At 40.0% G+C, this 26290-nt stretch overlaps 1 pseudogene; it reads right to left on the bottom strand.

Moving 5' to 3' along the window:
* Positions 1–20046: 20046 nt before the first annotated feature.
* Positions 20047–23940, bottom strand: LOC118164484 (annotated as a pseudogene).
* Positions 23941–26290: the final 2350 nt, after the last annotated feature.

Raw genomic sequence — 26290 nt, 5'->3', positions numbered from 1 at the left:
CCTATTTTTAAGTCAGATTTTGTTCCATATTTTTTCCATATGTCCAAAGTGAGTTTCTTAAATTACTCTGTTTAGAAATAAACACATGGAAACAATAAACATCTAGAACATTAGCTTGCATATTTCCTTAATGTATGCATATTTCTCTCCAATTTTCCACATGAAATGAGACTAATTCACTTAAATTTCTTGGGCTCCACCCTTTGTCAAAGTTTCCATGATTTCAGGGTTAGCTCAGTAGTTGATTACTACCTTTGAGAGGTAATACGTAGAGTCATGGACTTACAAATTTTAAGTCAGCTGCTCAGTTTGTGCATTATGGAATATTTACCCTGAATTCAGGTGACCTCTGTCAGTTTACAAAGACGAGGAATGACCCATTATTTCTTTTTCTTATCATGAAGAAATAAGGAGAATATTATGCATTTAGATATTACTCATTCTAAAGAAATATCAACAAGGTTTCCTCAAAGGGTTGTTGGTTTCTTAGTGTGTTTTTTTTTTTTTGTGTGTGTGTGTGTGTTCTTTTTTTCTTCTTTTTTCTTTTCCCGATTTGGGATATTTTGTGTCATATTTATTATAAATTCTTTGAAATTTCAGTGTGCTGATTTATATTCTGCAGTCTTCAACAAATGTAAAACTAGCTCATCTCTGCTGGTGTTCAGAGTTTCCTCTGGATTTATACTGAGAGCAGAATTTTGTTCAATATGAGTGCTGCCTCACTATTTTTTTCTTGAATTCTTGGAGCAAAGAATTTTCCCTGAGATCACCTAACCCACTATTCTGTTTCCAGAGGTAGTGAAAGGAGGCACACACAAAAGCACTTTTTTTTTGGTAGTACATTCCCTTCAAAAACTCCCATAACCCATAGCCATCACATGAAGGATGCCAGAGAATTTATACCTCTCTGGTCCTTTTAATACCTGCAAATGGCCTATTGTACATTAATTTTACTAATTCCTTCTTGAACCCACTGACACTGCCTCCACTACTTCCCAGGGCAGCACATTTCAGAATTGTATTACCTCTTCTATAAAGAATAACTTCTCTGGTTTGTTTTCCCTTTTTTTCATCATTATGCCCCGTGACAGTTCAAATTCTGTATAGGTGACTCATGGCAAATTCCCACCAACTACTGTTATGAATTACCAGACCAAATTCAACCCAGAGAGACGATGGCCTGTTTTGCTTTTAATATTTTAGTGACATCAAGTTCCCTGGTCGGAAGGAGAGCCTGGCCAAATTTGCAGGAAGAGGTAAAAGAGAGAGCATGTAAGCACAGCAGCATGCATTCCAGGTACCATCCACTAAAACAGCCAGTCATGGGCAGCTGAGGAAATCTCTCCATATGTTAAATTATTCTCAAGGACTAGTTTAATGTTTTGTTTTGTTTTGTTTTGTTTTGTTTTGGGGGGGGGTTGGCAAGCAAATACAACAAAACAGCCTCCAAAGTTTGAGAGCCCTTTATCTATCACTTATATTTTCATAGAGTTTTTGATGTTACGGACAAAGGTGTTACACTGTTCTTATACAGTATACACCAGCCATTACAAGTTCATAAGCAACAATACTGGTTAGAAACAACCTGTGCCTACATCCTCCTTTGGACTTTGGACTGCCTGTCTGGTTGTCTTTGAGTGTCTTAATGTAATTGCATGAGCAATACACAAAGACAAAGAATCCATCATCTTCCGTGCATGGTATTAATGATTTGGCTGTTGAATAGCACAGGCTATTCAGGAACAGCAAGTTTACCAAGCTTCATAGTTTATCAACAGATAGCTAGAGTTTACCTGTTAGGAAGAGTTCCATTATTTCTTTGTTTATTTTACATGATGGTAAATCCATTACATCCTCACTGCACAACAGTCACTGGAAATTGCATCACTGTGAAAATCAAACAACATATTTCTTCTATTTTCTAGAATCATAAAATGGCTTGGGTTGGAAGGGACCTTAAAAATCATCTAACTTCAACCCCCTGCCATAGGCAGGGATGCCACACACTAGACCAGGTTGCACAAAATCCCATCCAACCTGGCCTTGAACACCTTCAGGAATGGGGCATCCACAGATTCTCTGGGCAACCTGTTCCTCTGCCTCACCACCCTTGCAGTGAAGATTTTTTTCCTGGTCTTCAAATTCTGTGCTATTGTATCCTTTTATGTATTTCTTTGCTACACTGAAAAATGTTGGAATATGAAATATTTTGCTCGTTGTTGACACAGTTATGTTTTAATAAATCTGTCAGTCTGGTTTATATACCACAGAACTCCTTTATGTTTTATTTTCCAAACTGTGAACCATTCTTTTGGTTCTTCATTGTTTTAGCTTTATAAATGTGGACACAGGGAATGGACAGAGCATGCCAGCAGCGGCTGTATTTAGTGCAGAAGCTTAGACACACAGACAAAGTACTGTCCTCACTTCTGCCCACTCTGCCAGCCTCCCTTTCCCCAAGGGTGTACAGCTCCATGCTTCAGCCGTCCCTGGGACATCTTACTGCTTGTTGCTATGGATTCATCTTTATGTATACAATTACTTTAGCAGTGATTTTCCATGTAGGAGATTCCCATTGATGTTTATTTTTAGGCATTCGGTTTATTTTCTTATCCTCAGTTTAAACTAGCATTTTCTTCATATGATACCTTCTTTTTCTGTGATCAACTGCCAGTGGTCCTCCCGTTCAATCTTATCTCTCTACTCCACCATACCCTTAAAGGTTGTTTCATGTAAAGGCTATAAAAATGTCAACATGGATTAGCCACATTCATATTTTTAATTATCCGATCATTTCTGAAGGACCTTCTTTCAACCAAATGGCTCTACAATTGCTTCATTCCCTTCACTCATTTCTTTTATTAAAACAACACACCATACAGTCTCTGACAGCCATGCAGGAACCACACAAACAGCAGACGAGGAGCTGACAGAGTTTCACCCAGGTGTTTTGACATCACCCCATCATATGCAAGTCTTCAGAATACACAGTTATGACTTTCAGGCCCACCGCACAATAATCAAATCTGTCAGATCATGCTCCTTTTCCCACTGCTGCTTGTACTCTCATGAATGGAAAAGAGATTTGCTCCATTTGAGACTTACTCGGTGAATTTTAATTGGGACAGATAATATTTTGCTATAACTGAGCTACAGCTGAACGTCTGAGAATGATCCCACTCTTTTTATGAGTTTTATAACTTTTATAAGCTTTATTTTACTAGATATCATTGCTAATGTCTCAAAAAATATTTCAGAAGTTCCCAGCCCCAAGGTCAAATGGGAACTTATGGAACACCAAGCTCTTCTAATAGGTAAGCTCTTGTTGGACAACAGACCTACATACAAACAAATGCAAGCCTAAGTCAGAAAACTGAAATCAGGAAAAAGTACTCTTTTTTAACAGTATTCACTGGTACAAATTAAATGGCAAAGTGATGTCTTTTTGTCCTCTTAATATCTTCATATCAACACTCTTCTTGTAACCATAGGTTAACCAACAACAAGGTATCATGCTCAAGAAAGGATACATTTTTGAAATTCATCATATATATTCAGCATAATAAAATTATATATAATATCATAACATTATTATGGCCATGAACTCTGCGAACTTTATAGGATGGACTTATTGCAGTTTATGATAATAGAAATTCATTTATTTTTAAATTCACATGTCATTTTTATACCATAAAATATATTTCAGAAAGGTAAGCACAGTAAACCTCCATTTTCATATTTTGGGGGGAAAAATCCTACACAAAGAAGATGAACTTCTTGACGCAATTGTTCAACAATCTTCTGCCAAGATGTTAAGGTCAAAAAAAAAAAAAATCTATCTGGGCAGAGATCCATGAAACTTGCTTCTATTACAGTGAAAGTATTTATCAGTTCCAGTTTTGAACCCTCTACAAAAATACAGTTTCTCTAGTAGGGCTACAAAGATGGTGAAGAGCCTAGAGGGGAAGACATACGAGGAGTGGCTGAGGTCCCTTGGCCTGTTCAGCCTGGAGAAGAGGAGGCTGGGGGGAGACCTCATAGTGGCCTACAGCTTCCTCACGAGGGAGAGTGGAGGGGCAGGCACCGATCTGTTCTCTTTAGTGACCAGAACCCGAGGAAATGGTGTCAAGCTGCAACAGGGGAGGTTCAGGATGGACATCAGGAAGAGGTTCTTCACTGAGAGGGTGGTCGTGCACTGGAACAGGCTCCCCAGTCACGACAACAAGCCTGTCAGAGTTTAAGAAGCCTTTGGACTGTGCTCTTAGTCATATGGCCTGAATTTTAGGGTAGACCTGTGTGGTGTCAGGAGTTGGACTCGATGATCCTTATGGGTCCTTTCCAACTCGGCATATTCTATGATTTTATGATTCTAGTATTTTCCTAAACTTCCTAAAATCCATTGAATATATATATATATATACTTTTTTTTTTCCCCAGTCACTTATCCATCTGTCCATTTTGCATCCAGAATATTTCTCTCCTCAGATAACATAAATATTGACTGTTCCCCAGAGAAGAAGAAATGGGAGACCTCCATTATTGCTGCAGCTTCCAGTAGTGGGTTGATGGATAGGACATAAATGGATGGCAAAAGTAGGTCTATTTTACTGGATATTCAGATGGAAAACAGTACTTTTTACTATTGCAGCATTCATGTTTCTCCTATTTGCAGGAATAGGCCCTGTTTGCACTCTGCAGCTGTGGTGATAGGGAAATAGCAATCTTTTCCAACCTTAATGATTCTATGATTCTATTGGGGAAGAAGCATGTTCCCAACTTCCATCACATTTTAGCTCTGCAGACTTCAGGCTACAGTAAGGCAAAAAACTCATTGTGATGCCTTCTCTTGGAGCTTTGGTCTCTTTTGTGAGATGGAACACTTATTTTGTGGACATCAAGAAGCTGGAAGGGGTGGGCTGTTAGCAGGAACTTGCTCTAAGATACACAGGCTGTGTCTCAGCTGAGGGAGAGAAGGCTGCAGGCAACAAGGGCTGCATTCTTATGTATGTCTCAAGGGAACTGCAAACAATACTTACCAAGCTCTGAAAAATTTAGATCAGCAGAGGATCTGGGGAACAGACAATGAATGATTCTTTTACCACCTTCTTATGAATGTAAGTATGCCCTTTTTCACAGTTACAGACATGAAACCAGGCCAGGCCGGTGGTTGTGAAGGTACCTGCAACAAGACTTTGTCAGCTTCTTCTGTGTGAAAAGTGCATGTGATGAGCATGCTATTTTCCGCTCTCAATTCTATCTGGATGTTCCCTTAACTGTTAGCACATCATGTTTTGCTTTGTTTCTCTTCTGACTACTTGTATAGGGAAAATATTCAGATACTTCCTCTGCAATACAAACTGGAAATCAACTTTAGATACCGGGAGGTCAGTCTCTGTTAGCAAATGATCGCTCCCAGCACTTTCACATACTCAGAAAAAATGTTGAAGTTGGAGTTGGAGTGGAATTCTTCAGTCCCACAGGTTCAATGCAAAACAGATTTTAATCTATAGTTTGTATTTTTGCTGGTAATGGACATTAAGATACTTGATATCTTAACGAGTTGCCATTTTCAAAGCATAGAACCATAAACAATAGATTTCAGATGGAAGTTAGGCATTCAGTAAGCATCCAGAAGCATAGCTGTTCAGACTCTACATTTTCCCTTTTCACAGAGGCAAACATACAAACAGATTGTTTAGGGTCTTCTCTGAGGCAGTACATCCATCACAAACTGTAGTCGTGTCTCTCTGCAGAGAGCATCTTACCAGCAACATTTACAGCAGCAATGACAATGAACCACAAATACTTCTCTGCCAAACTGACGTGGTACAGCTTTCATCCATACAACTGAATCATCTTACTCCCCAGAGAAGTCAGTCTTTGTGCAAACATCACCTGGAAGACAGCTTCTTGGCACAAGTGAAAAAACACCCTAGAGCCCTTGTGCTGACAAACTATATGGGTAAACATGTGGCAATGTCTGGGCCCACGCATCAGCCCTGCCTGCTGAATTAGTGGAGATTGAGCCAATGCACCTAGGTCTAATTATTTAATGTCAACATGTTTGGGAGCCATGAAGGAACTGGCCTGGGATAACTTCAGTGCTACATTTGGGTGCCTCTAATCCTCCAAACAGAAATATTGAAGTGAACACATAGAGAATGTCTGGGATGATGCTCTCATATCAGACTGAATGGCCAGGGCAGATGCTCTTCCGGCAGCTTTTGTTGTTATAACTAAATGCAGTGGAGCAGTGTTGGTCAAACTCACAGACCTTCCATCCAGGCTACTGTAGAGAAAATAGGCTCAAGTGTCTTTTGTCCCTGGCAGTAATTCTTCCATAGTAATACAATGCAGTTGAATAGGTGCTACCCAAATAGAGACTTCACTATTCTCACAAGCTTGGAAAGCTTTTCTTTATCTGTGCACAATGTTTGTTTTTTAATTGGACATTATGGAAACTCTGACAGTAATGTAAAAGATGATTAGCAATAAAACAAAATATAAACCAATGGTTTCTAAATTTAATAATAGGCTAAATGTCTACATTCAGACATGGTTAATCAAAACCAGTTTGTTAACTTCATTTTATTCAGGTCAGCCAGTCAACAGTACATGTAATGCATACTATAAAACTGATTTAGGGCTTTTGGACACCCAAGCATCTACATAAACCAAGCAAGGATTAACTAGGTCTGTCTACTCATAAATTACAGCACATTGTTTTTAAGTGAACAGGATAAAAAGCAACATGCCGTGAACCATCTACATCATGCTTTTTTCTCCTTTGACCAATTTCCCAGTTACTCTCTCAAATTATCACTCCAGTTCCTTCTTTGTTCATCCCTGTATTGTTTCCATATAACTGTCCAAATCCGCCTGCAAGGCAACTAATCAAAAAAGGCTGAAGCACAAGAAGAACATTGACCACTTGATAGTTTGCCCAGCTTATTAAAAATATGAGTTTGACATCCTGCAGCATGTTTTAACAATTGGTTCACAAATTACAGCATGGCTAAATAAAATTAAATTCATTCCATTGTACACAATAACTATTTAACATATGCTGTGAATCTTGTACACAGATCAGGACTCTGCAGTGTTTTTCTACAGCTGTTAGTCAAATTTTTTTGCCCTGTGCTATGGTCCCATCAGATCTCATAATATAAACAGGCTTGGGTTGGGTTTTTAACAAAACAAAAACCAAACAGACAAACAAAAATTCAAACCCCCATTCAGATGTTTTTTGGAAGCGGTGATGGTCTTTCATAAGAAATGTTCTTCACTTCTCTATATGCAATGAAAATCAGTACTGGATTCAGTCACTGGTGTCCTTGTAGAGGTGAGCCATCTCTGACAACTGGACTGGAGCTTTGGCTCCTTATCTGACACACCTGAACACATCCAGAGCTATAAGCACTTCTTTCTTATTCCAACTGCAGATTTTGCATAATTTTATAGTAATTTTCCTCCCCTTTCAGGTTGAACCTGAAGTACATAGTTATCCAGTACAATATATGTGATAATACATTGGCCCATGTGAACTTACGTGATGTAGTATCTGTCCCACAAATATTACATGCCACTCCATATGCACCGTAACTGAGAAGCACGTGATATACAACTCTCAGGGGATATGAAACACATGTGGGTCTGATTCGCCACTTTGTTATTCCAACTGTACACCGTTGCAACTCTAGCAAAGTTACACCAGTGTAAAACTTTTGTACTGAAGTGGAGGATTAAACCCATATGCCTTTCTATATGAGCCAAATTTATGGGACAGTTATTCAAATAAATTCAGTAAACATTTGGACTGTTTCAGAGTCCTATACCTGTGTAGTCCACAGACAGTACTTCTCCTGCTTCAGGAAGAGCTTTACCTTAAAGACAGCAACTGTTGTTTGTTAAAAGGGTGCTGGTAACAATCTGAATTATTAAAAAGAAAAGCAAAAAGGTCAAGAAGATTTGTGACCTACAGAACATTTAAAACAAGATGGCATTTCCTCAGACTCACTTGGCCAAGATTAAAACCTCTTTGCCTGCTTATATGCATGCCTCTTTGTATAATTAAAAGCACGACCCATCATCATTTGCAAATTCTTGTGATTTCACTGTACAAGTTTTCAAGTATTTTCTCTGGCATCTCTCCAGACAGTACACCTGCATAGCATTTTAGCGATATTTTACTGCAATCAAATATTAACTAACGCTGTTTGATTTGGATTTGTGTAAAATTCTGAAAACTTATAAGCTATAGATTTATATACTAAGTCTTGATTATTTATCCACCAACAGATAAAAAGAAAGGGATAAAACAAAAACAGATCTGTGTAACTTGTCATTTAGAAAAAGGGATCTGTTCTGGTGTTTTGAGGGTACGTGATTAATTCAATTCAATGGAATAAAAAACAAAAACTTCATATTAACTCTACATACATTTCTCCAGAACTTTTCACTTATTCAAAAAATTGAAATTTTTTTTCTGGTTGAAGAAAAATGATTCAATCAGACCAAAGAATCAGGTTTTATTTCATTTCACAAACTTGGTTGCTGCTTTTAATGCTATACAAAAAAAAAAAAAAAAAAAAAAAAAAAAAAAAAGCTGAAATAAATGTAGTAATAGTAAGACTTTCTTTTGAAGATATGATTAAAAGAGAGGAAAATTTTCTACTTGAAAGATATTTCCACAATTCACCAAAAATGCACGAAGCTTTAGTCACTTAAATTCTAAATTTGCAGAAAGAAATCGTTTTTCTGAATAAAATAAATAAATAAATAAAAATCCAGCTCCAGTCCCTCTAAGTTGTATTCCAATGCTACTGGACTCAACTTGATTACTTGATGAGTAATTTTTACTTGTCATGCATGTGGCAACCACACAATCATTTTTTAATATCATCTTCTGGAAAGTTTCACTATCAACAACATTAAGTGATAACATTTCAGTGTCAACCAAAATCATTCTAAAGTAATACAATGAAAAAATAAAATCCCTATGTATTTTTATTTCAAAAAATTTACCTCCAGTTCTGGCTGTGTTATATAATTCATTTTTCTTCTGGAAATGTCTTTGAGAAAGGCACCAGATTATTTTTTTAAACTATTTTAAAACTATATTCTATACCTTTCTACTTATACGTGCCATGTGATGAGGTATGACAATCACTAAATAACCTGTTGCCACTTTTTTTGTCATTATACTACTTGACATGGTACCAAGAAACAGTAGTGACTTCATTGATTAAGGACCATAAATAATATCTCCTAGAAACATAATTTGTGAAGTTAGAACTAAAAGAGAAAGACCAAATACCAAATTTTCTATGATATAATATTTTATCTTTTTAAAGAATTATATCTTTTAGGGTGGGACATTTAGGGTGGGATTCTTCTTATCTGCTTTTAATACTCTGAATGCCAGGGAGTTAATTCACTCATTTAAGTTTAGGTGACCTTGCACTTGGGTTGAGGTGCTGGACACCAGTGTACCCACGGGGCTGGTAGCTGTGGTGTACTGCTTACACTCTTCTGAAGCAGCAGTTGTAACTCAGTCAGAAAAAATTACATTCCCACTATAATCAGTGGATTGCATTATCATCTGAATTTCCAGTATAGATGGTGGAGTTTTAGTAGTACAGTCAGCAGCACTGAAAGAGCAATTCACCTGAAACACCTCGGAGAAGATTCAGTTCCTTAAAGAAAGGCATCCGCTGTGACTGGGATGCAGGAGGGTCCTCTGAGAGTACCATTCATTCATCCCATCCTAACAGAGATGTGTAGAAAAGCACAGATGAAGTAACCCTTCCCCTCCACTTAAAACAGAGACCTTCAAAAAGCTGAATTAGGTGCTGACATCTAAGACTCTATCCACTCACCTACATGTCAGTATCCAGCATCACTTCAGAGTCCCTACTGTGTCTGCGATGACCACATGGTGATGGAAATTATAAGATTTGGGGGAGGTGGGGAGGGCACAGGCCTCTGTAGCAGCAAGCAGGCTGATGAATCAAGAACTTATGGAGGGATCCAGGCCTTAGAAGATGACTGAGGTGCCATTTTGGATATCTAAAACTTCTGCATGGGGCTGACAGGTATTAAACAGAACTTATGGAAAAGCCACTTCTTTCAGTAACTGAAAGCCAGGGCAGTTCTCACATATGATATCTCATGAATTCCATCCATATAAGCCATCCCTATTTGGGATCTGACCCAATATTCATTAGCTGGTAGAAACACTTAGACGGTTGGAGGGAGCTCTGCAGTACAGAAATTTGTTTTTGAATAATTGACCACAAAATCCATTTCACCTTCTCCCTAAATTCCTCCCACAGCCCTCTGGAGGATAACTAGTCACGTCACATATGATGCTACATTTCCCAGGTATCAGTCTCACTAGATGATATTTTGCAGTTTTGTGTTCTCATAGACAAAATCCTACAAGTAATGAAGCTAGAAATACAAAAGTTTTGCGTAGTTTCATGTCTTCATTCTATAAACACTGAGTCCAGGATTTGGAGATTTTGTTCCAAATCTCCACATCTAAAAAATAATTTAAAAACTCTTTTTTTACATTCTGTGACTTCCATATTTTTATGTAAGATGATTAAGCACCATCAGAGGTATTCCAAGCCTAAAATGTTACAGAAGTAGATAACCATGGGAAAGCATTGGGCTAAGCCCAACTAGGAAAATAGAAGGAAATACAATAAATTTCATATATATCTCAATATATAGTTGACATATGAACTGAAATAATTTCTACTTGAAGGAGACTTACATTGCAGGTACTTTTAATAATACTGCATACAGCATGTTACACTGCAAAATACAAAAGTCTTCCTAATGCTTTGGAAAAGCAATGAGAATTTAAATTAGATAAAAACCAGACATCTTTTAATCCTTCTTCAAGCTTCATCCCTTCTTTTCTTCTTGTTCACAACATGACTCAGAAGGGCTGATCCTCACCTGATATAAAACAGTCAGTCCAGTTTTATCAAAGTCAAAGGAGCTACACTTATTCCAAAGGAATATCTGGCATGGTGTATCTAAACTACAGATAGAACATGAACTGTGACTAATTGTGAATGTTGTAGCTGTTTCCTTCCTACGCACAGTTATGGCTTTACCTGAGTATCTTTCTGCTTTTTATTATTAGGCTCAAATAGGACATCAAAGGTTTTTTGTTGTTGTTTAAATCTGCATGGAAAAATGGCTCTCATTTCCATACAACTCTCTAGACTTCTCCTTCTTACTTTAATTTGCTTCTGAAGACTTCAAAACATCTTATTGTCCGAAGTAGAAGAAACATCTGTTGAAGTCATACATAGTTTATTGGCCGGAATCAGTGATAAAAGACAGCATAGAGACTCACCAAAACAATTCATTGCTATCAAGTTAAAACAAAACAAAATATCACAAAAAGAAAGGTTTTTTTTTTTTGCTTTTTTTTTTTTTTTTTAAATAAAAGAAGCATGGGGAAAATTTTGCAAGCCAAACAGACAAGAAAGACTCTGACTTTAATTCATCTAGCCTCACATGACTGGATTTTGTATCCCAGCCAGCCAAGGCCTGACTGCACTACAAAAAATGTTTTTTAATTAGCCCAGAAAGAGAAACAATTTATGAACAATGGTATTTCTCTCCACAGGATTTCCTGTTTAGAGGAATTATGTTTGACACTATAATTGGTTTTTGCTCTTTCTGCCTACTGATCTGTTTTACCATTTGCCTAATGCTGTCTGATATTAATTGCTACTCTTTTTTTTTTAATCTTATTTTTTAACAGAAAAATGTTAAGAAAGGCCCCAACATCAATCTCATGTCTATCCTATACCTATTTTCTTTCTTTCATAGGAATTCAATATGAAAGAATATGCAGTGAATACAGTCACTGGCATATTTTTTCCCTTTTTGATAGTCTTCTCCAAAGCAGCTTCTCTCTGCATTAGGCACAGAGACAGAAGACTATCTGGCAGGCTTACATAAACCTGTCTATCTTATTGGTGTGGCAATGCACAGGTAATATTCAGATAAAGCTTTTAAAGATGATTCAGTAATGAGGAAGAATTGCAATGGGGTACTTCTGAAACTTCATTTTCCAAGTTACACTTTACAGGTGGGAGCAAGGATGACTGCACCATCAGAAGGGACTGACACTTAGCAAGTGCAGTCCCACTCAGATATTCTGGCAATTTGGTACGTTTGTCTATTCTATTGACTCCTACTTATGGGCCTTCAACCAAGTTCTAATTCTAGTACTTTTGCTCAATTATTCTTTACTCTTCTGTATTCAGATATCCCATTTCATTATTTATGCTACCTTACCAACTTTTTGCTATACACATTGTTTTTAACTCACTTACACCCCAGAACATTAAAACCTGCCCTATTTCTCATTATGTCTTTTCCTCTTGCAGTTTCTCTTTGCTTTCTACTATCTTCCTTACCCTTCTGTACAATCCTATGTGATTTTTCCTCCTTCCCTGTTTCCTACTTTTTGTTCTTTCCTATTTCCAATTTCTTTTTCTTCATGTTCATTTTTGTCTAGTTTCTTTTATTCTCTTTTTCCTTTTATGTCTTTTTTTGCTGAGGCTCTCCATTGTATCTTACTCTCAATTTTACCTCACAAATTGGCATTAGACAGCATGGAATAAGACAACAAATGAAATAAAGCCTGTTGGTCAAAGATTCGGCTGTTTCTCATGTACTTCTTTTCCACATTTTTCTCCAGTCTTCTCCATTTTATTCCTCATTGTCCTTCACACTTTCCTAATAGCATCAGTTGTTTTTGCCTGAGGTAAGCACTGTTTATTCAACAAAAAGTGTTTTGCTTCTGCATATACAATTGTGACAAAGGCACAAGTTTTAACTGTGGGTGATAGGCTCTGCCTTTTTGTGCCAGATTTCTTAATTCCAAGGTTCAGAGGTTTATGACTTGTTTCTTGGAGTTCCAGATTTGCGGTCAGGATGCCCCAGCAATCAGTTGGAAGGATCTATGGCTTCCTTAAATATTTTTGTATTTTGCCATTTCAGATAACTCTGTAACATCTATGTCAAAAGACAGATAATTTAATAAACACATAGTGGCCATGAAGATCTGCTTCATAACCTTTTTTTCTGAGGCAGGTAAATATTTTGTCTCCTTCAAGGAAGCTGCAGAACTTGAGAAGGATATTAAGTGTATTAGGCTAAATCTATGACAGAGCAGAATTTTCACAAAGTACAGTTTAACAAGATAAGAAGTAATATGTTATAGATACCTGCAAAGTAAAAAGCATAATCTGTAGCAAATAGTCATTGCTACTTGTTCCTGCTCAGAAATGTTTGTTTCAGAGCTTGGCTGCTTCTAGATATGCTACAAACAGCTGAGAGCTTCTCTACTTCTATACTTCGGCTCTAAATCTCCTCTCACAGCTGTGAAAAAGAAAAAAGAAAAAAAAAAAGTCTTAAGGTACTACTGATTTATGCATAACACGATTATATTCCTCTGCAAAGATGCACACTGTAGTTAGTGGGTCTTGGGTTTCAAAGAAACTTATCAATACTTACAGATTATGTGATGAGAAGAAGGTAAAGAGATACTATCAATATTTGTGGAGTTAGAAAGTGAGATTATTAAAATCACATTTTTTTTTATTGTTTAGAAAAGCACTAAAGCTTTACGTAATAAGCAGTATGCCATATTTTCCAGTGTTATATTTTGCTGAATTTCTATAGATGAACTACCTAGAGGTGTAGTAACCAAACTGAACAGCTACACAGTCTTGTTTCTTTAGTGTTGTATATTATAGGTCCCTTAGAATATAGACATACTATGTTTATGTCCATTGTGGTTTTTATCAAGCATATAATGAGGAATACCAAATAGATTGTGTCAGCATCCAATAGGTAATCCAAAGCAACCTCCCCCCCCCCAATTGCTTATTACCATAACCCAACCATTTTACTATAGCCTATATAAAATGGAAAGGGAGTCTTAGACACTTCCTTTGGACAGCATGGCCACAACAATTCGTTTTGTACTAAATAATCTTTTCATATCAACTAAAAGTGTGACTTGTCTCAACTAACTCTATGGCTCAATTCACCTACCAATATGAAGGAATCCCATGTCATGCAATACGTCTTATGGTGTTGCCTTGTCTGGTCTCCAGATGGGTCTCAAACATTGCTTGCTGCTCAGATACTGTAGGCACAGACACTGTGCTTAGGCAACTGAACAACTGTTCAGTTGTACCCCGTGGTACGAACCTGCATCATCACTATCAGGGAAGCTTAGACACCCAGCTCACATGCATATGCATAAATATCGACACATGTTTAGTTTAGGCTATTGTAGTGGGTTTACATGGCAAGGTTCTGGTAGTAGGGGTGGCTTCTGGGAGAGGATTCCAGAAGCTGCCCCATGTTAGATAAGGGCCAGTTTCAGCTGGCTCCAAAGGGGCCTGCCACTGGCCAGAACTGAGTCAATAAGTGATATTGTTTGCATCTCTGTGAGAGGAGATTTAAGAAAGGGGGAAAAAAGGCTGTACAGCTGGAGCTGGAAGAGGAGTGAGAAAATGTGAGAGAACCAGCCCTGAAGCCCCCAGGTCAGTGCAGAAGGAGGGCAAGAGGTGTGCCAGGCACGCAGCAGCAGTTCCCCTGCAGCCTGTGGAGAGGCCCCGGGTGGAGCAGGCTGCCCCCCCAGCCCTTGGGTCCCACATGGAGCAGATCTCCACACTGCAGCCTGTGGAGAGGAGCCCACGCAGGAGCAGGGGGTCTGGGGGGAGCTGCCGCCCGTGGGGGACCCGTGCTGGAGCAGTTTGCTCCTGGGGGATGGACCCCGTGGTACGGAGCCGTGTGGGAGCAGTTCTTGAAGAGCTGCTGCCTGTGGGCATCCCCCACAGGCTCAGTTCTGGAAGGACAGCATCCTGTGGGAGGGACCCCACGTGGAGCAGGGGCAGAGAGGGACCGTGAAGGAGCAATGCAGACTAAGTGCTACAGACTGACCACAGCCCCCATTCCCCCATTTTCCTGTGCCACTCAGGGGGAGGAGGTAGAAGAGGGTGTAAGATGGGGAGGTGGTTTTAGTTTTTCTTTGTTTTTCACTTCTCTATCTTGTTAATAGTAAGCAATAAATTTATTTAGTCTCCCTACACTGACTCTGTTTTGCCTGTGACAATAATTGTTGAGTGATCTCCCTGTCCTTATCTCAATCTGTGAGGCCCTTTTTGTCATATTTTCTCCCGCTTTCTCTTTGAGGAGGGGGAGCGGGAGAGAGGTTGTGGTGGACCTTGGTTGCCCAGCTGGGTAAAACCACCACAGCTATGAATCTGAAATATGTTTTTGAATTTAAAGCTCAATTCTAACCCTCAAATGGAGGATTAATCCAATCTTTCACGTTCTTCCTCAGCACAGAAAGGATGCTGATTTTTCAGTTCTAGAACTTCAGCTATTCCTATGTCAGGTACTAGTTTGCAAGCTCTTAGTGTTCAATTCTCTTGCCTAAATTTATGTACCTGAAATGGCTGGGGCTGTCAGGAACTGCCTCAAGGCATTACAGGCATGGCCTAGGGGCTACAGAAAATCCATGCTTTGCTGAGGTGCCACTCTGTGGCCACATGGGTGTCTCAAATAGTGTCTATTTGTCTCTCTACATGTCAGGGCAACTGAAGTGTACCACATGAGGGATTAGTCTGCTCCTGGAAGTTGCTCTTCCAGGTGCCAGAAGGCACTTCTTTGAGTTCCTTGAACATTTATGTGCCCTCTTCAGTGCACTTCACCATTTCAGATTTACTTTCCCTGAGAAAGCAGAGGGGGAAAAAAGGCAGGCCTGGTTGCAAGTCTCAAAAATTATTTAACAGTAGGCTATGACAAGAAGGAATAACAAGAAGGGTTTGAGATATTTTAAAATAGTGAAAATATTAGAGAGAATATGTGCAATTCACTGAGTTTACCATCTCTCCTTTGGCCAGTCTAGATCAGCTTTAAAGACTGCCCTGAACCTATCGTTCACAGTATCAGTATTATTTACTTTCTGGCAATGCCAAAGAGATATATGTGTGGACTGAAACCTCATTATGGCAGGCACTCTGCCTCCTTTCTTTTAATAACTGATTTCTGTAGCAGTGCTACCAGACTTCAAAGGCAAGATCATCTAATTCTTCTTGTAAAATAGGCCAAAATCTACCCACAGAGTGCAAAAACATGTGTAAAATTGGATACAAACTGTCAGGGTCTTCAGTTGTACTGTAGGTAGTGAAAGAACTCTGAAAACATGAAATACGTGACTGAGACTGGAGCCTGTAAAATTGCTGTGATTTTGCCAACATAACCTTCTCCTACAGAGTTAGAAACATGCAAGAAATTTAAACATTACAGAACAAAGCTACGGTAAAATGAACCAAGAAATTTAGGATTTTATGCACTTTATGGTGAATTATATTTTTAGGATCAATCTAACTGATACATTTCCAAGATTATACAATAAAGGGTTCCTACTTAATTTGAGTACTTAATTACCCAATGTAGTGGGTTGACCCTAGCCAGCAGCCACACACCCACCCACTTGCTCACTCACATCTCCCGTGGGATGGGGAGAAAGTAAAAGGAAGGCAAGAAGACCTGTGGACTGAGATAATGATAGTTTAATAGGGAAAGCAAAAGCTGCACCCACAGGCAAAGCAAAATAAGGAATTCACTATTTTTCATTGCTGGGCAGATGTCCAACCACTTCCTAGGAAGCAGGACTTCAGCACATGTGTAACAATTACTTGGGAAGACAAGCACCTTAACTCCAAATGTCCTCCCTTCCTATCTCTTTCTCCAAGCTTTTACTGCTGCGCACGACATCAGGTGGCATGGGACATCCCTTAGGTCAGCTCTCCTGGCTGTGCCCCCCTCCCAGATTCCTGCCTGCCCCAGCTTACTCAGTGGGGGAGGTATGGAGAGCGAGAAACCCATGAGCTGATCAAGCACTGGTCAGCAACAGCCAAACTACTGGTGTGTTGTCAACACTGTTTCAGCCACAAATCCAAAGCACAGCACCACATGGACTGCTGTGGAGGAAGTTAGCTCCATCCCAACCAGACCCAGTAGAGCCAAACCCAAGAGAAGTTAGCATTTGTCTGAGTGGCTGGATAATAAATAAAGAACAAAGACTGGTTCAAGGATAACTGGTAGCTGATGAGTGAAGGATATCATCATCGTGTAATAACACAGAACTGGCAATTATTCCCGTTCTGTGGGAAGAAGGGAAGGAGGATGTAACACAAAGATGGCAATTAGAAGGAGCCTGTTAAGCATTTTATTGCAAATGTTGCAATATGAATCATACATGAAAATTCTTCCTTCTTACAAAGATAAATTACCAAGATAGAAAGTCAGGCAAGTTGTTTCAATGTTCTTTCAGTTTTGAGCAAGTTCCATATACCTAGTGATATTTCTGTGAATCTCACTGCTTTTCGCACTGTTTTAGGAGAGAAAGTGGTGATTTTCTTTATATTAGTATTTCCCAGATATCCAACCACAAGTGAGCTCACTTGGCCACTTGTGCAACTGGAAGTTGGTTTGCAAGACTGGGAGTGGCATTTTATGAAGAAAAAAAAAAAAAAAAAAAAAAGTTTTGGAATCCTCCTTTGGTTTGGAATCCATTCAGGTGCCACAGAGAACAAATATTTTGCCATTAAAAACAAAAACAACAACAGCAAACAGGACAAAAATCTTTTATTTGATGCTTGTACCTCAAATCATTCTCTTCAAGAACTTGGCTTACCCTATCATTAATGCAGATTAAGACTGGTCACTTTTTTGGATTTCTTGCTATCCACAAGAAGTTTTCTCACTATTTTTTTGCAAACTCTTCCAAGAATTAATCTGGCAGAGTGCTGACCATTCTGGCCTGATCCAGAAAAACACTTAAGCCTGTCTTTAAGCACCAGAGTAGTTCTAACCAGATTGAGCTCATAATACTATTGTTTTACAAGATGGTGAAATATCTGTTTACTCATTAAAGTCTGAATATTAAGATTCAAGATTGCTCGTTATATCCATTACAGATGTTTTCTCCTCATAAATGACAATCAAAATTTCATTTGTTTGATGTTTATATCTTTGTTCAGTTCTCTGCTCTATTGGATAACTCACAGTGAAAAATTCCAGGCTCTTCTTGAACAATTTATTGTTCTTTTCTCTTTCTTCATTATTATTAATGGGAAATTCCAAACTTTGCAGATAAGATTTATATAGTCTTTCAAATGGGTCAGAACAAGGGAATATCAGAAACGTTTAAAAAGCCGGTTTTGCAAGTTATGGCTTTATTAAAAAATAAATAAAAATAATTAAAAAAAAAAAAAAACTTCAATTGCTTTAAAAAGCATAAAATTGCCAAAACCTCTGAGACTGATGCACCACAGAGGAATCTGTCCTGCAATCATTTATGTGCCCAATTAATTTTAAGCACATGGGTAGCACCACATTTTATACTTTCATTAATGACCTAAATAAAAGAAGACAGAATATGATTACTATGCTTTCAGATGACACCATGAGAGGATGAGAAATAGCAATGTCATATTGTAAAAACAAACAAACAAACAAAAGCCTTTATATGCTGCATAATAATAGATTTATTTCAGTTTTTAAATTGATTTTTCTACTTTTAGTTTTAAATGCGATTAAATTGGCACCATAATAATCTTTCAACATGCAAAACCTCAGGATGAATATTTTCAAAGAGATCAGCCTGCATTTTAGCACAAATCTATTCATCTGAAAAATCCTGTGCAGCTCTAATCTTAAATTATGATCACTTCTTGCAGACAAGCACAGTTACCTTTACATCCTTAGTCTCTGTCAAGATTAAAGTCTGTAGGGTCTTGAGTGATACTAGACATTCAAGGGATTATATCAATTAAGTTTTTCCTAATTTTGCAAGACTCTTCTGACTATTTCTCTGAATTCAGAGTTGTTATTTATTATTCATAACTTACCCTCTAGAAATTAAATTGCCGTTTATTACTGTATAGTATTGAAGACCATTTTTGTGTCATATGCCATGAATTTACACATTTTGAGACTTCGATGCTAGAAGAACAACCTGTGCAGCCCCATCCAGCTACTTGTTGACACAAGATGCATATCATAAATTACTTCCATAAACTTTTCAAAATCCATAACAGAAGGAGCAAGTTTATTTGCCCCAACTATCTGCAGCCTTGAAGGCTGCTCTGCATTTCTGACTCTTGCAAAAGCCATGAGTCTCTGTCCAATGCCTAACCTGAGTTTAGTCATGACTTGTTTAAATTCTGTTGTCCTTTAGTATAATTAGCTTACTTCTCTCCTTGCAGGTCACTCTCACGATACAGCTAAAGATAGCAATTATTGTAGAATCATAGAATCACAGAACATCCCGAGTTGGAAGGGACCCATAAGGATCATCAAGTCCAACTCCTGGCACTGCACGTCTACCCAACATTTTGGACCATGTGACTAAGTGTACAGTCCAATCACTTCTTAAATTCAGACAGGCTTGGTGCAGTGACTACTTCGCTGGGGAGCCTGTTCCTGAAGGGAATGAAGACACGGACTCCAAGATAGTCGAGAAATTGAGACCCTTTATTGTTCCAGTGCCAGATCTTATATAACTTCTGAGCCAGCTACACACACTGCATGAGGCTAGCATCCATGGTTACAGACTTGTGATTGGTGCATTTCTTTTGATCATGCGTAGGTCATGCAACTCCCTGTAGACTCATCCAAGCCTAGAAACTTTTTCTTACTTTAGCCTGTTTACCACTCTATGCCCTTCTTCTTAACCCTTAGTGCACCACCATATCAATCAGCTCTAGTTTATCACTGAATGCATCACCCATAATTCCCCCTTTTTTTTGTTTCTACAAGTCAGATCATGCGCATCGAACGATGAGTCATTTTTTGCAAACATTGCAACAGGCACAGTACAACTACTTAAACTGCAACAAACGTGATAAGCAAAATAAACACTCCTTTTACCAACTCCATCAACCACCCAGTTATTCCTAATTCTTTTTCATCTTCATGTAATCTTTAAAATGAACATCCTGTGATGTAGCCTTCTAAAGCTTTTGGCCCCTGTGACTTTGCAGCTCTTAGGTCTTCAGCTGAGCATCTGCCTGCCTCAAGTCCAAAGGACATTCCCATTCTCTTCAGCACCTCACTGTCATAGAATCACAGAATCACAGGATTTCTAGGTTGGAAGAGACCTCAAGATCATCAAGTCCAACGTCTGACCTAACACTAACAGTCCCCACTAAACCATATCCCTAAGCTCTACATCTAAACGTCTTTTAAAGACCTCCAGGGATGGTGACTCCACCACTTCCCTGGGCAGCCCGTTCCAATGTCTAACAACCCTTTCGGTAAAGAAGTTCTTCCTAACATCCAACCTAAAACTCCCCTGGTGCAACTTTAGCCCATTCCCCCTCGTCCTGTCACCAGGCACGTGGGAGAACAGACCAACCCCCACCTCGCTACAGCCTCCCTTGAGGTACCTGTAGAGTGCAATAAGGTCACCCCTGAGCCTCATTTTCTCCAGGCTGAACAAGCCCAGCTCCCTCGGCCGCTCCTCGTAAGACTTGTTCTCCAGGCCCCTCACCAGCTTCGTAGCCCTTCTCTGGCTCGCTCAAGCACCTCCATGTCCTTCTTGTAGCGAGGGGCCCAAAACTGAACACAGTACTCGAGGTGCAGCCTCACCAGAGCCGAGTACAGGGGGACGATCACCTCCCTAGCCCTGCTGGCCACACTGTTTCTTATACAGGCCAGGATGCTGTTGGCCTTCTTGGCCACCTGAGCACACTGCTGGCTCATATTCAGCTGACTATCAACCATCACTCCCAGGTCCTTCTCTGCCTGGCAGCTCTCCAACCACTCATCTCCCAGCCTGTAGCTCTGTTTGGGGTTATTGCGCCCCAGGTGCAGGACCCGGCACTTGGCCTTGTTGAACTTCATGCAGTTGACCTCAGCCCATCGGTCCAGCCTCTCCAGATCCTCCTGCAGAGCCTTCCTACCCTTGAGCAGATCGACACATGCACCTAACTTGGTGTCATCTGCAAACTTGCTGAGGGTGCACTCAATGCCCTCATCCAGATCATCAATGAAGATATTGAAGAGGACCGGCCCCAGCACCGAGCCCTGGGGAATGCCACTAGTGACCGGCCTCCAACTGGATTTGACTCCATTTACCACGACTCTTTGGGCCTGCCTACCCAGCCACTTTCTAACCCAACGAAGCGTGTGCCAGTCCAAGCCAAGAGCAGCCAGGTTCTTGAGGAGAATGCTGTGGGAAACGGTGTCAAAAGCCTTGCTGAAGTCAAGGTAGACCACATCCACAGCCTTTCCCTCATCCACCCAGCGTGTCACTTTGTCATAGAAGGAGATCAGGTTCATCAAGCAGGACCTGCCCTTCATAAACCCATGCTGACTGGGCCTGATCGCCTGCTTTCCCTGCAAGTGCTGCGTGATGACTCTCAAGATAATCTGCTCCATGAGCTTCCCTGGCACTGAGGTCAAACTGACAGGTCTGTAGTTTCCCGGGTCAGTCCTCCGGCCCTTCTTGTAGATGGGCATCACATTTGCTAGCCACCAGTCAACTGGGACCTCCCCCGATAGCCAGGACTGTTGATAAATGATGGTAAGCGGCTTGGCCAGCACCTCTGCCAGTTCTCTCAGTACCCTTGGGTGGATCCCATCCGGCCCCATCGACTTGTGCACATCCAAGTGCCGTACCAGGTCACCAACCATTTCTTCATGGATAGTGAGGGCCACATCTCTCTCCCCATCCCCTTCCACCAGTTCAGGGTACTGGGTATCCAGAGAACAACCGGTATTGCCGCTAAAGACTGAGGCGAAGAAGGCATTAAGCACCTCCACCTTTTCCTCATCTCTTGTAACTAAGTTTCCCCCCTCATCCAGTAAAGGATGGAGATTCTCCTTAGTCCTCCTTTTTGTGTTGATGTATTTATAAAAACATTTTTTGTTATCTTTAATGGCAGTAGCCAGATTGAGCTCCAGATGAGCTTTGGCTTTTCTAATTTTGTCCCTGCACAGCCTCGCGATATCCTTATAGTCCTCCCTAGTGGCCTGCCCACTTTTCCAAAGATTATAAACCCTCTTTTTTCTTCTAAGCTCAAGCCACAATTCTCTGTTCAGCCAGGCTGGTCTTCTTGCCCACCAGCTCGTCTTTGGGCACGTGGGGACAGACCGTTCCTGCGCCATTAAGATTTCCCTCTTGAAGAGCGCCCAGCCTTCCTGGACTCCTCTGCCCTTCAGAACCGCCTCCCAAGGGACTCTACCAACCAGTGTCCTCAGCAGCACAAAGTCAGCCCTCCGAAAGTCCAATACAGTGGTTTTACTGGTCCCCTTCCTGGCCTTGCCAAGAATAGAGAACTCCACCATTTCATGGTCACTCTGCCCAAGACAGCTCCCGACAATCACATCCTCCACCAGTCCTTCTCTGTTTGTGAAAAGAAGGTCTAGCGGGGCGCTACCCCTGGTAGGCTCACTAACCAGCTGTGTCAGGAAACTATCTTCCACGCTCTCCAGAAACCTCCTAGACTGCTTTCTCTGGGCTGTGTTGTGCTTCCAGGATATGTCAGGGAAGTTGAAGTCCCCCACGAGAACCAGCGCTGACGATTTCGCAACTTCTGCCAGCTGCCTGTAGAACTCCTCATCCGTCTCCTCGTCCTGGTTCGGTGGTCTGTAACAGACCCCGACCAGGATGCTAGTCTTGTTGGCCTCGCCGATCCTAACCCAAAGGGACTCGACCTTGTCATGCCCAGCCTCGAGTTCTACAACATCGAAAGACTCTCTAATATAGAGAGCCACTCCACCACCCCTTCCGTGCTGCCTGTCCCTTCTGAAGAGTTTATAGCCAGTCATTGCAGCACTCCAGTCATGAGAGTGGTCCCACCACATCTCCGTGATGGCAACCAAGTCGTAGCCTGCCTGCTGCACGATGGCTTCATGAATCATGAATCTCAAAAGTGTTATCAAAATTAAAGAGGTATTCAAATCTTTAATTGGTGCAGTTATTTTCCTGCTGTCTGGACTGCTGCAACTGAAGTCGTGCAGTTATCACTTGATATGCTGCAGTCAATGGCTGTTCTTTTGCTAGTATTGACTATTAAGAAAGGCAGCTGTATTGTTGAGTTCAAAGCTGGAGGGCCTTGATTTTGTTGTTTATTTTGCTGATTTCTTTGTAACAAGTTTTTGAATGCTATTTGCTGCAGCAGCAGTTCATGTAGCTGTGGTCACTTCTCTTTTATCTGTTCAATCCTCTTCTGTTTTTCTATCTCTAGATTCTGACTTTCCTGAGCAGAGTTTGTAGGAAATCCATCTGATTTCCTTTTTCTCCTTCGAAATTATGTTCATTGCCATCAGCACATTAAGGACATCGTAAACTCTCCGTCTAATATTTTTCTGATCTTAAGCCGAATCTGTAGCTAGGTGGTTGATAGAATTTGTGAATTCTGACACTAACTCATCAGCGACTTTGTTGTATGAGGTTTTCCCTTTACGTTGTACTTTTTCACATATTTTCATTGAAAAATACCTCAGACCTTTCCCATTTTTATCTCATTTTTTGCTTCTTTTTCTTTCTGAAAAATCTGATTCTGTAAATTCTCTAGTCCTCTTTCTGTCCTCTGGAACCCAGCCAGTAGCTTCTGTTATGTGTGTCTGCGTGACCATCGTTGGAGCTGGGTTATATGGACTCCCAATCAGAACACTCCCTGAACTGGTCAGTCTTTGTGATGTACTTATGAGCATTTGGGGTCCAACATTCACATTAATTGGTCCTAAGGTTTTTGGCAAAATCTTAGTTGGGGAGTTTGTGCTGGAAACTGGTAATGTAATTATTGAAATATTACCTTTTGGTGGACTCTGGTTCTGATCTATAAATCCTTTCAAGTCTCTATTTGTGGAAGAAACTGCTGGTACTCCACTGGTTGCATGGGGTCTTAAGATATTAAAATCTGAGGGTTGACTAAGGAAGTCTTCGTTCAACCGTGACTAGATGTTTAATATCATAGCTAAGTGCTCTTGAGCTTTGTTCTGAGTGATAAATGCTTAAACATCAGGTGAGTTTTTAAAAATTATTCTTTACTGAATATGTATACCTCAGCAAAGAAACTAAAAGTTCACGGATCAGTCATAAGTAAAAAATATAAGAAATATATGTACATGTAATTATAGTTTTTGTCCTGTAAAGATAATCTCTGTTATAGAACAGTGAAAACAAACACAGACTCAAAACCACAAAAAAATGTGAAAGAACAGGCAGAGAGGAAGAGATAACAAGAAAAATTAATGTAATCTGCAGTATATTAGTCTCCTATCTGATGCTCAACCTGAGAGTGTGCTCTGTAGCACTGAACTGTGACTCAACTGTTCTGTTTGGAATAAATGGGTCAAACAGTCAGTCTGAGGCAACCAGAAAGTGCAGTCATAACTGGTCTTGCATATTCAACTTAATTACATTGAGCAAGTCTTCTTATATACATAGCTCCCTGTTTCTGGTAGAACACCTTAACATTGGATCATAAGATAGTTCTCAATAATAAAAAATGGTATTATTTTGATCATATTTGCATCATGTGCTTAATATCCTTTGCAAACAAGAAAATAACATAAAAAGAGTAATCAATTTCCCAGTGTTTATTTGGTAGGTATCACTAAAGTTCTAGCATAATATGTCACACTAAATCTTTTTTAGTTGTTAACTTTTTCTTACACAAAAGTATTTGTCAAAATGTGTCTGGCTAGAGTCACAAGACCAAGGTTATCATTTTTCAAAAGTGCAATGCTGTACAGGCTGCCAGCTTATTTGGAAACAGCTCAAGAATCTCTAAGACCGCACTGTGTAACAAAGACAAAACCCTTTAACTTAGACTCTGTCACCTTTGCAAATAGGACTCAAAGCTCACTTGGTTGGTACCACTAGAGCCTCTAGTGGATACTTTTTTATATTGCAAAACTTCAGCACAGATAGCAAATTCTGTGGCTGATGGATGTTATCCTACTGCGGAAACAGTGAAATCGCAGAGCTGGCAGTGGAGCTGCCTCGGTCCTCATGGCATGTTACCCTGAGGACCACAAACGTTTTGTCTGTATGCAAGGCAGTTCACCACCCGCTTAGAAGCAACCTTCCATGCTGTGCTCAGGTTTTGCAGAAAGGCTCTGTGCCTTTATCTGGAAACTGGAAGTGCTTTGATGAGAAAAAGATGCATCTTTATTATAAATAGAAGGGGCTGGATTCAGCTGGGCATACATAAGCTGCTGTGTCATTTTAGGTGAAATATGATTTCTCTGTGTCTCACCAGCTAGCCTAACGTACATGTCTCCAACATCTTACAGCACCTCCAGTACCAATACATACAACATGTTGGCAACTGAGTAGAGTCCACATGACAGTATCCAGATGCACACAGCTTAGGTGTCTACCATGTAAAGCAACCTAGATGTTTAAGTTCCTATTATAGCCAGCAGAGATCTGCTCAGCACTGCCTAGTCGCACCTCACAGTGTCCACATAGGTCAGCTGTTTAGGTATAGGCTGCATGTACTAGGGCCAGAGTATTTCTGCTGGCTCCAGCCACTTCCCCAGGAAGCCAAGGAGCTCCCACAGACCTGTGTAACATCTGTGTGAGGTACCTCCAGTGCCCAAAGGTGTCTCAAGTGGCAGCAGACACTAAAGTGTGGACAAATGATCAAACTTACTCATTTTGTTTACTTACTTAGGTCATGTAGATACCCATAATGTAGACATCCAAATCTAGATGCCAGTACCTGAATCTGCATCTGAATCCCATTAGAAGTGTTGACTTGGCAGCTCATCTAATGCTAGGCATTCATTTCCACAACCGGAAAGAAAGTATTTTCTGAGACAGCAAATTAGCCAGTACTTTATTACAAAAAATCTTAAAGAAAGTTAGTGTCAGTAACACTAGATTTTTACTAGGTACCTAGAACTAGACAACTAGAAGCTTTGCAAAATCCAGCTCCACTTACCTATGCATATATCCTTCTGTATATTAAGTGATGATATCAAATGACCTAGTAACTGACAGTCTGCAAGTGTAGGACTCCAAAAAATCTTCTGCACTCTTCTGAATAAAATGAATTTAACAACAAAGTAAATGCATTGACTAGAGCAGACAATTTTAGTGAAATACTTTGGAATTCATAAGCAATAACACAGACATGATGACTGCACAGAACCATTACTATACCGTGCAATTACATGGAAGAGAATTGTGCATCCCAGTCTTTATATT

This window comes from Oxyura jamaicensis, chromosome 3, assembly GCF_011077185.1.
Source record: "Oxyura jamaicensis isolate SHBP4307 breed ruddy duck chromosome 3, BPBGC_Ojam_1.0, whole genome shotgun sequence".
NCBI classification, from domain to species: domain Eukaryota; kingdom Metazoa; phylum Chordata; class Aves; order Anseriformes; family Anatidae; genus Oxyura; species Oxyura jamaicensis.
This window is presented reverse-complemented; position numbering and strand designations above follow the sequence as displayed.